Raw genomic sequence first — 13018 nt, 5'->3', positions numbered from 1 at the left:
ATGGAGGACACAATTCAAATTATAACAAATACCCACATACTTAGATTTTCAGTGATAAGATTCCTATTTATTTTGTGATTTACTACTAATGCCTCTCAAATTTTCTTTGTAAAATCAGAGATATTCAAAAGTAACTTACAAATTAATTAAGAAAAAGCATATAAATAAAGACAATTACTGTCATCTTGTAAAATGATTAGGTGCTATATGAGACTTTCACTTTTATGATTTATATTCAAGATAGGAAAAAAATGAGCAAAGTGCAGTGAAGAAATGAAGAATTTTTTTTCATTCAGGTAACTAGGCAATTTAGAAAAGGAGCACTTAGAATGAAATTTCTAGGGAATGATTTTATATTTATTAACATAATAGAGCTTTACAATCTATTAGTAACTCCTCAAATAACTTTGTCTTATGTGTAATAAGGCGAATCAGGAGGTTGTGAGTTATGATGGTACCACTGCACTCCAGCCCGGTTGAAAGAGCAAGACCCTGTCTCTAAAAATAACAAAATAAAATGTAAAAAGGTTAATTAGGCTTGAGTAAAATCAGGGTTAAAATGCTGAAGCCACCCACAGGATTTAAAGAATGTTTTTCTATATCTCATGTTTGTAAAATCCACTCTCTCTGTTCAGGAATGCTCAAAATCCATTCTGTTTTAAACTATATTCTGTATATGAGGAAACAGACTTACCTTACCAAAAAATCCAACACAAAGTAGCTGCCCAGTGTCACAAAAATTAAATGAAAAAAAAAAAGACTATTTTAAATTGAAAGCAAGGTCAATTCTTCTCAGCAATATTCAGGATAATGCTAGCAACATATCCTCCTTAGCAGACATGAAAAAACAATAAAACCTCCTCACACACCCTCTGCGTTCTCTTTTGTCTAAGATTCTACCTGAAAAACTGGAAGACAGCTAGCAGAGCTCACACACACACACACACACACACACACACACACACACACAAAATAGCAGAGCTTCCAAAAAAAAAATAGCGGCCAGGTGAGCTCACACCTGTAATCTCAGCACTTTGGGAGGCTGAGGTGGGTGGAGCATGAGGTCAGGAGTTCAAGACCAGCCTGGCCAAGATGGTGAAACCCTGTCTCTACTAAAAATACAAAAATTAGCCAGGCGTGGTGGCAGGGGTGCCTGTAATCCCAGTTACTCGGACGGCTGAGGCAGAGAATTGCTTGAACCCGGTGGGGTGGAGGTTGCAGTGAGCCGAGATGACACCACCGCACTCCAGTCTGGATGACAGAGTGAGACTCTGTCCCTGCCCCCTGCCCCCCAAAAAAAGCAATGTTTATCATCACAGTGCCAGGTATAGAGTAGACAGTCAACAGATGTATAGTGGATGATTATTTGCTCCTTCTTTGAAATGTGTTTCCCTATTAGCTCTTGTCCTTTCTCAACTGTACCCAAAGTTCTTTTGGCAACATCCATCTCCCAATTTCAGCCAAATGGCATAGATTGCTTTAACCTCACTACACCAGGAGAGGGTGTCTATTTGGACCAAAGTCAATCAGCATTTCCTATCCACTTCGTCGACCATGTTTGATTTAAAGATGAGCACATCACTTCGAACTAAAGAAATGTGCAAAGATTTTATTGAACATTCTTGGGAAAGAGAAGCGTTCTCTCTTGTAGTTGATGGATTATGAAGTCTAGAATTAAAGCAGCCATTTCATTGTCTAAAAAGATGAACCTAATGGATCAATAGATATGGCTTCACATCCTTGGCATCTAGATATGATTATTGTTAGGGTGACATATTGTTCTCTTGATTGCTTAAACTATTGGAATTATGTTTTCTGTCACTTGCAACCAAAAAAATTATAACTAGTTGTAGTAAAAAATTGAATGAAAAAAGTGATAAACCAGGCATCCAACCACAGCACGTGGATAAGGAAACATTGCTATAGATACATTCTATATGCATACACTATGAGCAAGGTTGTAATGTATCGCATAACAACAAAGGGAAAAATTCCTACCCATTCCCTATGGAAGATAAAATTAGGGAAAATCTATCCAAAAGTTTGGATTCCCATCTCTTCTCGTGAATGGTCAATTTTCAATCAACATGTGGATGATTCACTTTATAAATTCCCAGTAGAAACCATCCAATCCCAGGATAACTTTGCGATCCTTTTCCATCCCATCATCTAATTTGCTGTATTTGATTATTTTTATAAAATTGAGCACATATTTTGCAAATCTTGGGAATGGAACTACTTTTGTCTAGAAGAAAAATAAGTTCTGCGTTAAGGACTTTATATGTGTAATCTCATCAAGCTGCATAATAACTCTGTGGGGAAGATTACAAAGTCTTCACTTTGTAAGTGATTTTAAAAAAAGGGAGCTTCGGAAAGGCTATGTAGTTTGTGTAAGGTTACACAGAAAGTAAATTGTAGAGTTGAGATTTCAGCCCAGGTCTAAGTACCAGAGCTGTGCTTTTGAGTTATTCATTAATTCATTCAATAATTTTGGCATGCCACTGTGATAACTGATGGAAATGCAAAAGAGAATTATTGAAAAGTTCTCCCCACAAAGAGTTTATAGGCTTGGGGAGAAGAAATAAATATATATATGTGTGTGTGTGTGTATATATTATATATGTGTGTATATATGTATATGTATATAATATATAATATACATATTATATATATTATGTATGTGTATATATATGTGTTTATATGTGTGTGTGTGTGTGCAGTTGAATCACCACAATACACAAAAAGTGTTTTTATAGAGCAATGAACCAAGTTGGATGGAAACATAGAAGATAGAGCCTGGGAGTAAAAGAAAGGCTTCATAAAGCAGGATGATACTGAGAATCAAAAAATGATTAAGGAGAGATGAAAGAAATATCAAAGAAGAAGCCACAGCACTGAGGAGAAAGAGAGAGTGAGAAAAAAGAGAAGGGGAAGGAGAAAGGGAGGTGAGAAGGAGGAAGGAAGTCAAAAAGGAAGGAGAGAAAAAGAGAGTGGAGAAGGAGGGAGAAGAGACAGAAAGCGAGAGTTAGGAGAGGGGAGGGGAGGGGAGGGGAGGGGAGGGGAGAAGAGAAAGGATAGAAAGACAAGAAAGATAGGGCTGGACGCGTTGGCTCACGCCTGTAATCCCAGCACTTTGGGAGGGTGAGGCGGACAGATCACGAGGTCAGGAGACTGAGACCATTCTGGCTAACACGGTGAAACCCCGTCTCTACTAAAAAATACAAAAAATTAGCCGGGCGTTGTGGCGGGCGCCTGTAGTCCCAGCTACTCGCGAGGCTGAGGCAGGAGAATGGCGTGAACTCAAGAGGTGGAGCTTGCAGTGAGCGGAGTTCACGCCACTGCACTCCAGCCTGGATTACAGGGCGAGACTCTGTCTCAGGGGGAAAAAAAAAAAAAAAAGACGGAAGGAAGGGAGGGAGGGAGGAGTAACTAGCCTGGAAGGTGCTGGACACCAAGAATTTGCTTTGACTGAAGAATCATGGATAAGGGTGTGAGCAAGGAAGGAGAAAAACAGAAAATTAAATTGGAGAGGCCCACTACATAACAGAGTGGGAGAGGAAATACTGATATTAATATACATTTTGCCTCCTTCTAAGTAGGTATGGGCCTAAACTGGAGACATTTTTAAGCTGTATTACCACTTTTGCTGTAGTTGTTTAAGAGGAATCATGACAATGAGATAGGAACCAAACAAATAACCATGTTCTCATTAGAAACTTCAGTGCTATGGAAGACACCATGCTTTCTGCCCTACAATCTATGCTACAGTGGCATATTGCCAAGAAGAGAACGTACTGCTGTTTGCAAAGGAGAAGAGAGAGCAAATGATCATACTATGTATACCTTCTTTAAAACTTGGAAAGCAAATTGCATGATTTTGGAAAATATTGTTGAAGCTGAAAGTTTTCAGGAATATTCAGCAATTACTGGAAATTTTCAAATGCAAGGGTTTCTGCCAACCATAAAAGTGTCTACCTCTGATGTATTAGGTGGCAAAATAATGATTCATTTAATTTAATGGCAGGTGTTAATCCACCCATGCAGGCACAGCTTTAAATATATATATAACAGTTGCAGGGTACAAAGAGCTAGCACAGTGCTTCCTGTGTTTTGCCATCACTTACATAGTGAATCTCTTCTCTTTAGTATGCTAAGCCCAGTGATGTACTTTCCTAATGTACACAATAGTGAACTTACAGAAAATAAAATTATTATTCACTCTGCTTGCTGCCTCCACTGTTGAAAGATAGAATGGTAATTTCAGCCACCAATATTTAACAGTGTTTATCTTGGTGAGATTATAAATTTTCAGACATAGTGAAAGTAAGTTACGTGACTAATAAATGTCACTTGTGCATATTTTAAAATTAAGACAATGTAGTTTTGGAAAGTAATTATATGAGAAAACCTTAGCTCAAGAAATAAGTCAAAAATAATGTTCAATATTTTTGGAATATGAGTTTCCTGCAGTTGTCTGCAGTTAACCCTTAAACAACATGGTGGGTTTTTTCTTTTGAGCTTTCATTTGCTTAGTATGTATGTATGTATGTATGTATTATTTATTTATTTATTTATTTTTAGATTTTTGAATACAATTTGTTGTTTTCATTTTTAACTTTTGTGGGTACATAGTAAATGTATATATTTATGGGGTACATGAGATGTTGTGGTACACAATGGGAAATAAGCACATCAGCCAGAAAAAAAGGAGCATGGGGTGTCCATCCCCTCAAGCATTTATCCTTTGAGTTACAAACAATCCAATTATACTCTTTAAGTTAATGGAATATAATTTTGACAAATGAATTTTTAAAACCTTATCCTATTGGTTTAGGCTGTGTGTGTGTGTGTGTGTGTGTGTGTGTGTGTGTGTGTTTAGAGACAGGGTCTTGCTATGTTGCCCAGACTCCTGGGCTCAGGCAATCCTCCCAAGTAGCTGAGAATACAAGCATGCACCTGGCTTTACAAATTTGGGTGGGTTTTTTTTTTTCTTATTTCAGTAGGTTTTTGGGGAACAGGTGGTGTTTGTTTATGTGAGTAAGTTCTTAAGCGGTGATTTCTGAGATTTTAGTGCACTCATCCCCTGAGCAGTGTACACTGTACCCAGTGTGTAGTCTTTTATCCCTCACCCCCTCCCACCCTTTCCCCCAAGTCCCCAAAGTCCATTGTATAATTTCTATGTCTTTGTGTCCTCATAGCTTAGATCCCACTAATGATTGAGAATATACAATATTTGGTTTTCCATTCCTGAGTTACTTCACTTAGAATAATGGTCTCCGATTCCATCCAGGTTGCTGCAAATGCCATTATTTCATGCCTTTTTATGGCTGAGTAGTAGTCCATGGTGTGTGTGTCTATCTATCTATCTATCTATCTATCTATCTATCTATCGATACACACACACATTTTCTTTATCCACTTGACTGATGGGCATTTGGGCTGGTTCCATATTTTTGCAATTACAAATTGTACTGCTATAAACATGCATTTGCAAGTATTTTTTTCATTTAATGACTTCTTTTCCACTGGGTAGATGCCCAGGGGTGGGATTGCTGGATTAAATGGTAGATCAATTTTTTAGTTCCTTAAGGAATTCTCCACACTCTTTTCCATAGTGGTTGTACTAGTTTACATTCCCACCAACAGTGGAAAAGTGTTTCCATTTCACCACATCCACTCCAACACCTATTATTTTTTGATTTTTTGATGATGGACATTCTTTCAGGAGTAAGGGGGTATCGCCTTGTTGTTTTGATTTGCATTTCCCTGATCATTAGAGATGTTGAGCTTTTTTTCAATTTTGTTAACCATTTGTGTATCTGCTTTTGCGAATTGTCTATTCATGTCCTTAGCCCACTTTTTGATGGGATTGTTTGTTTTTTTCTTGCTGATTTGTTTGAGTTCCTGGTAGATTCTGCATATTAGTCATTTGTCAGATGTATAGATTGTGAAGATTTTCCCACACTCTGTGGGTTGTCTGTTTACTCTGCTGACCATTTTTTTTTTTTTTTTTTTGCTGTGCCAATGCTGTTTAGTTTAATCTAGTCCCATCTATTTATCTTTGTTTTTGTTGCATTTGCTTTGGAGTTCTTGATCATGAAGTCTTTGCCTAAGACAATTTCTAGAAGGGTTTTTCCAATATTATCTTCTAGAAGTTTTATGGTTTCAGGTCTTAGATTTAAGTCTTTGAGTCATCTTCAGTTGATTTTTGTATAAAGTGAAAGATGAGGATCCAGTTTCATACTTCTACATGTGGCTTGCCAATTATACCAGCACCATTTTTTGAATAGGGTGTCCTTTCCTCACTTTATGTTTTTGTTTGCTTTGTCAAACATCAGTTGACAATAAATACTTGGCTTTATTTCTGGGTTCTCTATTCTGTTCCATTGGTCTACATACCTGTTTTTATAGCAGTAGCATCCTGTTTTGGTGACTATGGCCTTATAGTATAGTTTGAAGTTGGGTAATGTAATGCCTCCAGATTTGTTCTTTTTGCTTAGTCTTACTTTGGCTATACAGGCTCTTTTTTGATTCCATATGAATTTTAGTGGTTTTTTTTTTTCTAGTTCTGTGAAGAATGATGGTGGTATTTTAATGAAATTGCATTGAATTTGTAGATTGCTTTTGGCAGTATGGTCATTTTCACAATAATGATTCTACCTATCCATGAGCATAGGATGTATTTCCATTTTTTTGTGTCATCTATGATTTCTTTTAGCAGTGTTTTGTAGTTTTCTTTGTATAGGTCTTTCAGCTCCTTGGTTAAGTATATTCCTGAGTATTTTATTTTATTTTATTTTATTTTATTTTATTTTATTTTTGAAGCTACTGTAAAAGGGGTTAAGTTCTTGATTTGATTCTCAGCTTGGTAGCTATTGGTGTATAGCAGAGTTACTGATTTGTGTATATTAATTTTGTATCCTGAAACTTTGCTGAATTAATTTACCAGTTCTAGGAACTTTTGGGATGAGTCTTTAGGGCTTTCTAAATATACAGGCGTGTCATCAGCAAACAGTGATGGTTTGACTTCCTCTTTACCAATTAGTATACCCTTTATTTCTTTCTCTTATCTGATTGCTCTGGCTAGGCCTTCCAGTACTATGTTGAATAAAAGTGGTGAAAGTGGACATTCTTGTCTTGTTCCACTTCTCAGGGGGAATGCGTCCAACTTTTCAGTATAATGTTGGCTGTGGGTTTGTCATAGATGTTTTTTAGGACCTTAAGGTATGTCCCTTCTATGCTAATTTTGCTAAAGGTTTTAATCATAAAGTGATGCTGGATTTTGTCAAATGTTTTTACTGCATCTATTGAGATAACCATGTCATTTTTTTAATTCTGTTTATGAGGTGTATCACATTTATTGACTTGTGTGTGTTAAGCCATCCCTGCATCCCTGGTATGAAACCCACTTAATCATGGTAGATTATCTTTTTGATATGCTGTTGGATTTGGTTAGCTAGTATTTTATAGAGCATTTTTGCATCCTATGTTCATCAGGGACATTGGTCTACAGTTTCCTTTTTTTGTTATATCCTTTCCTGGTTTGGGTATTTGTATGATAGTGGCTTCAGAGAATGATTTAGGGAGGATTCTGTCTTTATCTTGTGGAATAGTGTCAATAGAATTGGTACCAATTCTTCTTTGAATGTCTGATAGAATTCATCTGTGAATCCATCTGGTTCTGGACTTTTTTTGTTGGTAACTTTTTAATTGCCATTTCAATCTCACTGCTTGTATTGGGTCTGTTCATAGTTTCTATTTCCTCCTGGTTTAATCTAGGAGGGTTGTATATTTCCATAAATTTAGTATATGCATGTAAAAGTATTCATAGTAACCTTGAATGATCTTTTATATTTCTGTAGTATCGGTTGTAGTATCTCCCATTTCATTTCTAATTGAGTTTATTTGGATCTTCTCCCTTCTTGGTTAATCTTGCTAATGGTCTATCAATTGTATTTATCTTTTCAAAGAACCAGCTTTTTTTGTTTCATTTATTTTTTGTATTTTTTGTTTGTTTGTTTCAATTTTAATTTAGTTCTGCTCTGATCTCAGTCATTTCTTTTCTTCTGCAGGGTTTGGGTTTGTTCTTTTTTTTCTAGCCTTGAAGTGTGACCTTAGATTGTCTGTTTGTGCTCTTTCAGATTTTTTGATGTAGGTATTTAATGCTACGACCTTTTCTCTTAACACCACCTTTGCTGTATACCAGAGGTTTTGATATGTTGTGTCACTATTATCATTCAGTTCAAATAATTTTTTAAGTTTCATCTTGGTTTCATTGTTGACCCAATGATCATTCAGGAGCAGGTTATTTAATTTCCATGTATTTGCATAGCTTTGAGGGTTCCTTTTGGAGTTGATTTCTCATTTTATTCCACTGTAGTCTGAGAAAGTACTTGCTATAATTTCAGTTTTCTTAAATTTGTTGAGACTTGTTTTGTGGCCTATCATATGGTCTATCTTGGAGAATGTTCCATGTGCTCATTAATATAATGTTTATTCTGCAGTTGTCAGGTAGAATGTTCTGTAAATATCTGTTAAGTACATTTGTTCTAGGGTAGAGTTTAAGTCTATTGTTTCTTTGTTGACTTTCTGTCTTGATGACTGGTCTAGTGCTGCCAGTGGAGTATTGAAGTCCCCCACTATTACTGTGTTGCTGTCTATGTCATTCCTTAGGTCTAGTAGCGATTGTTTTATAAATTTGGGAGCTCCAGTGTTAGATGCATGTATATTTAGGACTGTGACATTTTCCTGGTGGACAAGTCCTTTCATCATTATATAATGTTCCTTTTTGTCTTTTTTAACTGCTGTTACTTTAAAGTTTGTTTTGTCTGATATAAGAATAGCTACCTCTGCTCGCTTTTGATGTCCATTGCATGGAATATCTTTTTTCACCCTTTTACCTTAAGTTTATGTGAGTCCTTATGTATCAGGTGAGTCTTTGAAGACAGCAGATGCTTGGTTGGTGAATTCTTATTCATTCTGCCATTTTGTATCATTTAAGTGGAGCATTTAGGCCATTTACATTCAACATCAGTATTGGGATGTGAGGTACTATTCTACATATACTGCTATTTGTTGCCTGAATACCTTGGGTTGTTTTCAGGTCCTGTGAGATTTGTGCTTTAAGGAGATTCTATTTTGGTGTATTTCAAGGGTTTGTTTCAAGATTTAGGCTCCTTTTAGCAGCTTTTGTAGTGCTGGCTTGGTAGTGGTGAATTCTCTCAGCATTTGTTTATCTGAAAAAGACTGTACCCTACCTTCATTTATGAAGCTTACTTTTGCTGGATACAAAGTTCTTGGCTGATAATTGTTTTGTTTAAGGAGGCTAAAGCTAGGACCCCCAGTCCCTTCTAGGTTGTAGGGTTTCTGCTGAGAAACTGCTGTTAATCTGACAGGTTTTCCTTTATAGGTTACCTGATGCATTTGCCTCAGAGCTCTTAAGATTCTTTCCTTCATCTTGACTTTAGATAACTGGATGACTATGAGCCTAGGCAATGATCTTTTTGTGATGAATTTCCCAGTTGTTCGAGCTGCTTATATTTGGATGTCTAGATCTTTAGCAAGACTTAGGGAGTTGTCCTTGATTATTCCTTCAAATATGTTTTCCAAACTTTTAGATTTGTCTTATTCCTCAGGAACACCAATTATTCTTAGGTTTGGTCATTTAATATAATCCCAAACTTCTTGGAGGCTTTGTTCATTTTTAAAAAATTCTTTTTTCTTTGTGTTTGTTGGATTGGGTTAATTTGAAAGCCTGAAGTTCTTTTTTATTCTATTCTTGAGACCTTCCAGTACATTTTGCAATTCTCTAGGTGTGTCCTTCATTTCCAGAAGTTTTGATTGTTTTTTTATTTATGCTATCAATATGGAGATTTTTCCATTTATATCCCGTATCTTTTTTTGATTTCTATAAGTTGGACTTCACCTTTCTCTGGTGCCTCCTTGATTGGCTTAATAGTTGACCTTCTGAATTCTTTTTCTGGCAATTCAAAAATTTTTATCTTTGGTTTGGAGATATTGCTAGTGGGCTAGTGTGATCTTTTGGGGATGTTAAAGAACCTTGTTTTGTCATATTACCCAAATTGTTATTCTAGTTCCTTCTCATTTGAGGAAACTATGTCAGAAGGCAGATCTGAGGCTCAAGGGCTGCTGTTCAGATTCTTTTGTTCCATGGGGTGCTCCCTTGATGTGGTGCTCCCCCTTTCCCCTAAGGATGGGGCTTCCTGACAGCTGAACTTCGTTAGTTTTCTTCTGGATCTAGCTACCCAGTGGAATTACCAGGTCATGGGCTGGTACTGGGGAGTGTCTGCAAAGAGTCCTGTGATGTGAACCATCTTCAGGTCTCTCAGCCATGGCTACCAGCACCCGCTCCAGTGGAGGTAGCAGGGGAGTGAAGTGGTGGACTCTGTGAGGGTCCTTCGTTGTATTTTTAGGTGCACTGGTTTTGTGTTGGTTGGCCTTCAGCCAGGAGGTGGCACTTTTAAGAGAACATCAGTTGTAGTATAGGGAGTATCAGGCAGTGGGCGAGCCATAGAACTCCAAAGAGATTATGTCATTTTTCTTCAGCTACCAGGGCAGATAGAGAAAGACTATCAGGTGGGGGCAGGGTTAAGCATGTCTGAGCTCAGTCTCTCCTTGAGTAGGGCTTGCTGCAGCTGCTGCAGGGGATGGGGGTGTGGTTCCCAGGCCAATGGAGTTATGTTCCTAGGGGGATTATGGCTGTCTCTGCTGTATCACAGGTCATCACTGAAGTGGGGGAAAGCTAGCAGCCACACGCCTCACCCAGCTCCCATAGAGCCCATAGATGGAAAGGCTGATCTCACTCCCATCATGTTCCCCCAACAGCACTGAGTTTATTTCCAGGCAGCTGGTGAGCAGGGCTTAGAACTTGCACCAGGCTACAAGCCTCCCAGCTGAGAAAGCAATCAGACTCACAGTCCCTTGGCTGTCCCACCGAGTCTGCAGCAGCAATCCACCTCCTTCAAAGGGCCTGTGAATTCTCTCTGCTTTCCTGGTATGTTCCTTTAGTTCTTGGAGCAACAATTCACAATGTGGGTCTCCATTCACTGCTCTGTCTGAGTAGGATCTGTAAGTTAGTCCTGCCTCCCATCTGCCATTTTCCCAGCACCTCCCAACATGGGTTTTAACTGCACAGATTTATCATATACTTGGATTTTCTTCCACCTCTGCCACTCCTGAGACAGCAAGACCAACCCCTCCTCCTCATCCTCCTTCTCAGCCTACTCAGTGTGAAGATGACAAAGATGAAGACCTTATGCTAATCACGTCTACTTAGTGAATAATAGATATGTTTTCTCTTCCTTATGATTTTCTTAATATTTTCTTTTCTCTGGCTTACTTTATTATAAGAATGAAGTATATAATACATATACAAAATATGTGTTAATCAATCATTTATATTATCAGTAAGGCTTCCAGTCAACAGTAGGCTATTCGTAGTTAAGTTTTAGGGGAGTCAAAAGTTACACATGGATTTTTGACTGTGGAGGCTATGAAGCAGTGAAGAGTGTGGACCATGGGCCCAGACTATGCAGCTGAATTCCAGTTCTGTTGCTTGCTGGCTAAGTGGCTATAGGTATATTCCTTATCTATAAATTAAAATAATAACAGTAATTACTACATAGGGTTTTGTGAGGATTAAATGAGATTTTACATACAAGCAATGCTTCATGAATATATCATTCAATACATATACATATATTCCCTCACTCTATGAAAGGCCTTAAACTCTGTGGAAGACAAATGAACACAACATGGTCTCTAATTATGAAGACTTCACCAGTTAATAGGAATGCCAAGACATGAGCAGAGATAACAATCATTCATTTCAATAAATATTTATCACCTTTCTTCTATATGCAAGCTGTTGTCCCAGGTGCTGAGGGAAAGCACTGTATATCACCTTAATTTATAACTCCTCACCTTATTGCATATATGATAATAAGACAAGTTCAATATAAAGTGCTTTTGAAACATAGAGTTAGAAGTTATTGCCAGTAGGGGAAGGGGAGATCAGGTAAACCTTCGTAACTAGGTACAAGATAATCCAGATGCCAAAGATTGGCAGGATTTTACCATGTTAAATGCAATGTATGTGCAGTAAAGGGTTAACTCAACAGGCCTGGGTTATTCAAACCCTACACATTACAAAGAAAAGGCTGACCCTTGGCCAGTTCCTTGGAGAAAAGCTCTAAGCCCTTGGAATGTCCCACTTGATCAGATTGTCTTGGTATGTCTGGGGCCTTGGGCCATGGGCCACGCCGTGAAGTTTATGCTAGCAATGTGATTTACAGTGGGGATCTTGGGCCATGCTGCATCAGACTGACCTCTGAATGGCCTGAAAGCTAAGTAACCAAGGTTGGCCACATGGGTGCCCCATACCTACATAACAGACCTGCAATCAAAACCCTGTAGACCTAGGCTAAGGTGAACTTTCCTGGTTGACAATACTTCATCACATTGTCACATATCAGTGCTGGGAAAAATAAGCACTGTCCATACAACTCCACTGGAAGAAGACAACTGGAAGCTTGCGCCTGGTTTCTCCTGAACTCTGCCCTGTGCACCTTTTTTTTCTGATTCCAATTGTATCATTTGGCTGTAATAAACTGCAACCATGATTATAACAGCTTCTCTGAGTTCTGTGAGTACTTCTGGTGAATTATGGAACTTGAGTGTGGTCTTGGGGACCCCTGACACGGGGTGTCAAATAACCAGCACCATAAAGGATGGGTAGGATGTCAGCATCTCAAATATGGGGCAAAAGGCAATTTTGGAGACATGAGAGTTGCACCACAAAAAAAAGCTTTAAATATTTCTATGTCAATGCAATCTCAAGACTGGAAATTATTTTTAAGCATCTGAGACATATATAGCTATAAGTACTATTACCAATCAACAAATCAATTTCTAACAGGAACAGATATATTCCACATTTTTTTATTTATTTAAGAATCATTCTATAATATTTTCACTCATGCTTCTTAGACCTCATTCT

General features: G+C 37.8%; 1 long non-coding RNA gene across 1 annotated transcript in view; it reads right to left on the bottom strand.

Moving 5' to 3' along the window:
* Positions 1–11395: 11395 nt before the first annotated feature.
* Positions 11396–13018, bottom strand: part of LOC110743790 — a 94126-nt gene continuing 92503 nt past the window's right edge. Inside the window, exon 5 of the long non-coding RNA XR_002523386.2 lies at positions 11396–11609. This is a non-coding gene — a long non-coding RNA (uncharacterized LOC110743790). The remainder of the gene's footprint in view (positions 11610–13018) is intronic.

Source organism: Papio anubis, chromosome 7, assembly GCF_008728515.1.
Source record: "Papio anubis isolate 15944 chromosome 7, Panubis1.0, whole genome shotgun sequence".
Taxonomy (NCBI): Eukaryota; Metazoa; Chordata; class Mammalia; order Primates; family Cercopithecidae; genus Papio; species Papio anubis.
The sequence above is the reverse complement of the archived record's forward strand: the minus strand, read 5'-3'. Positions and strand labels throughout refer to the sequence as shown.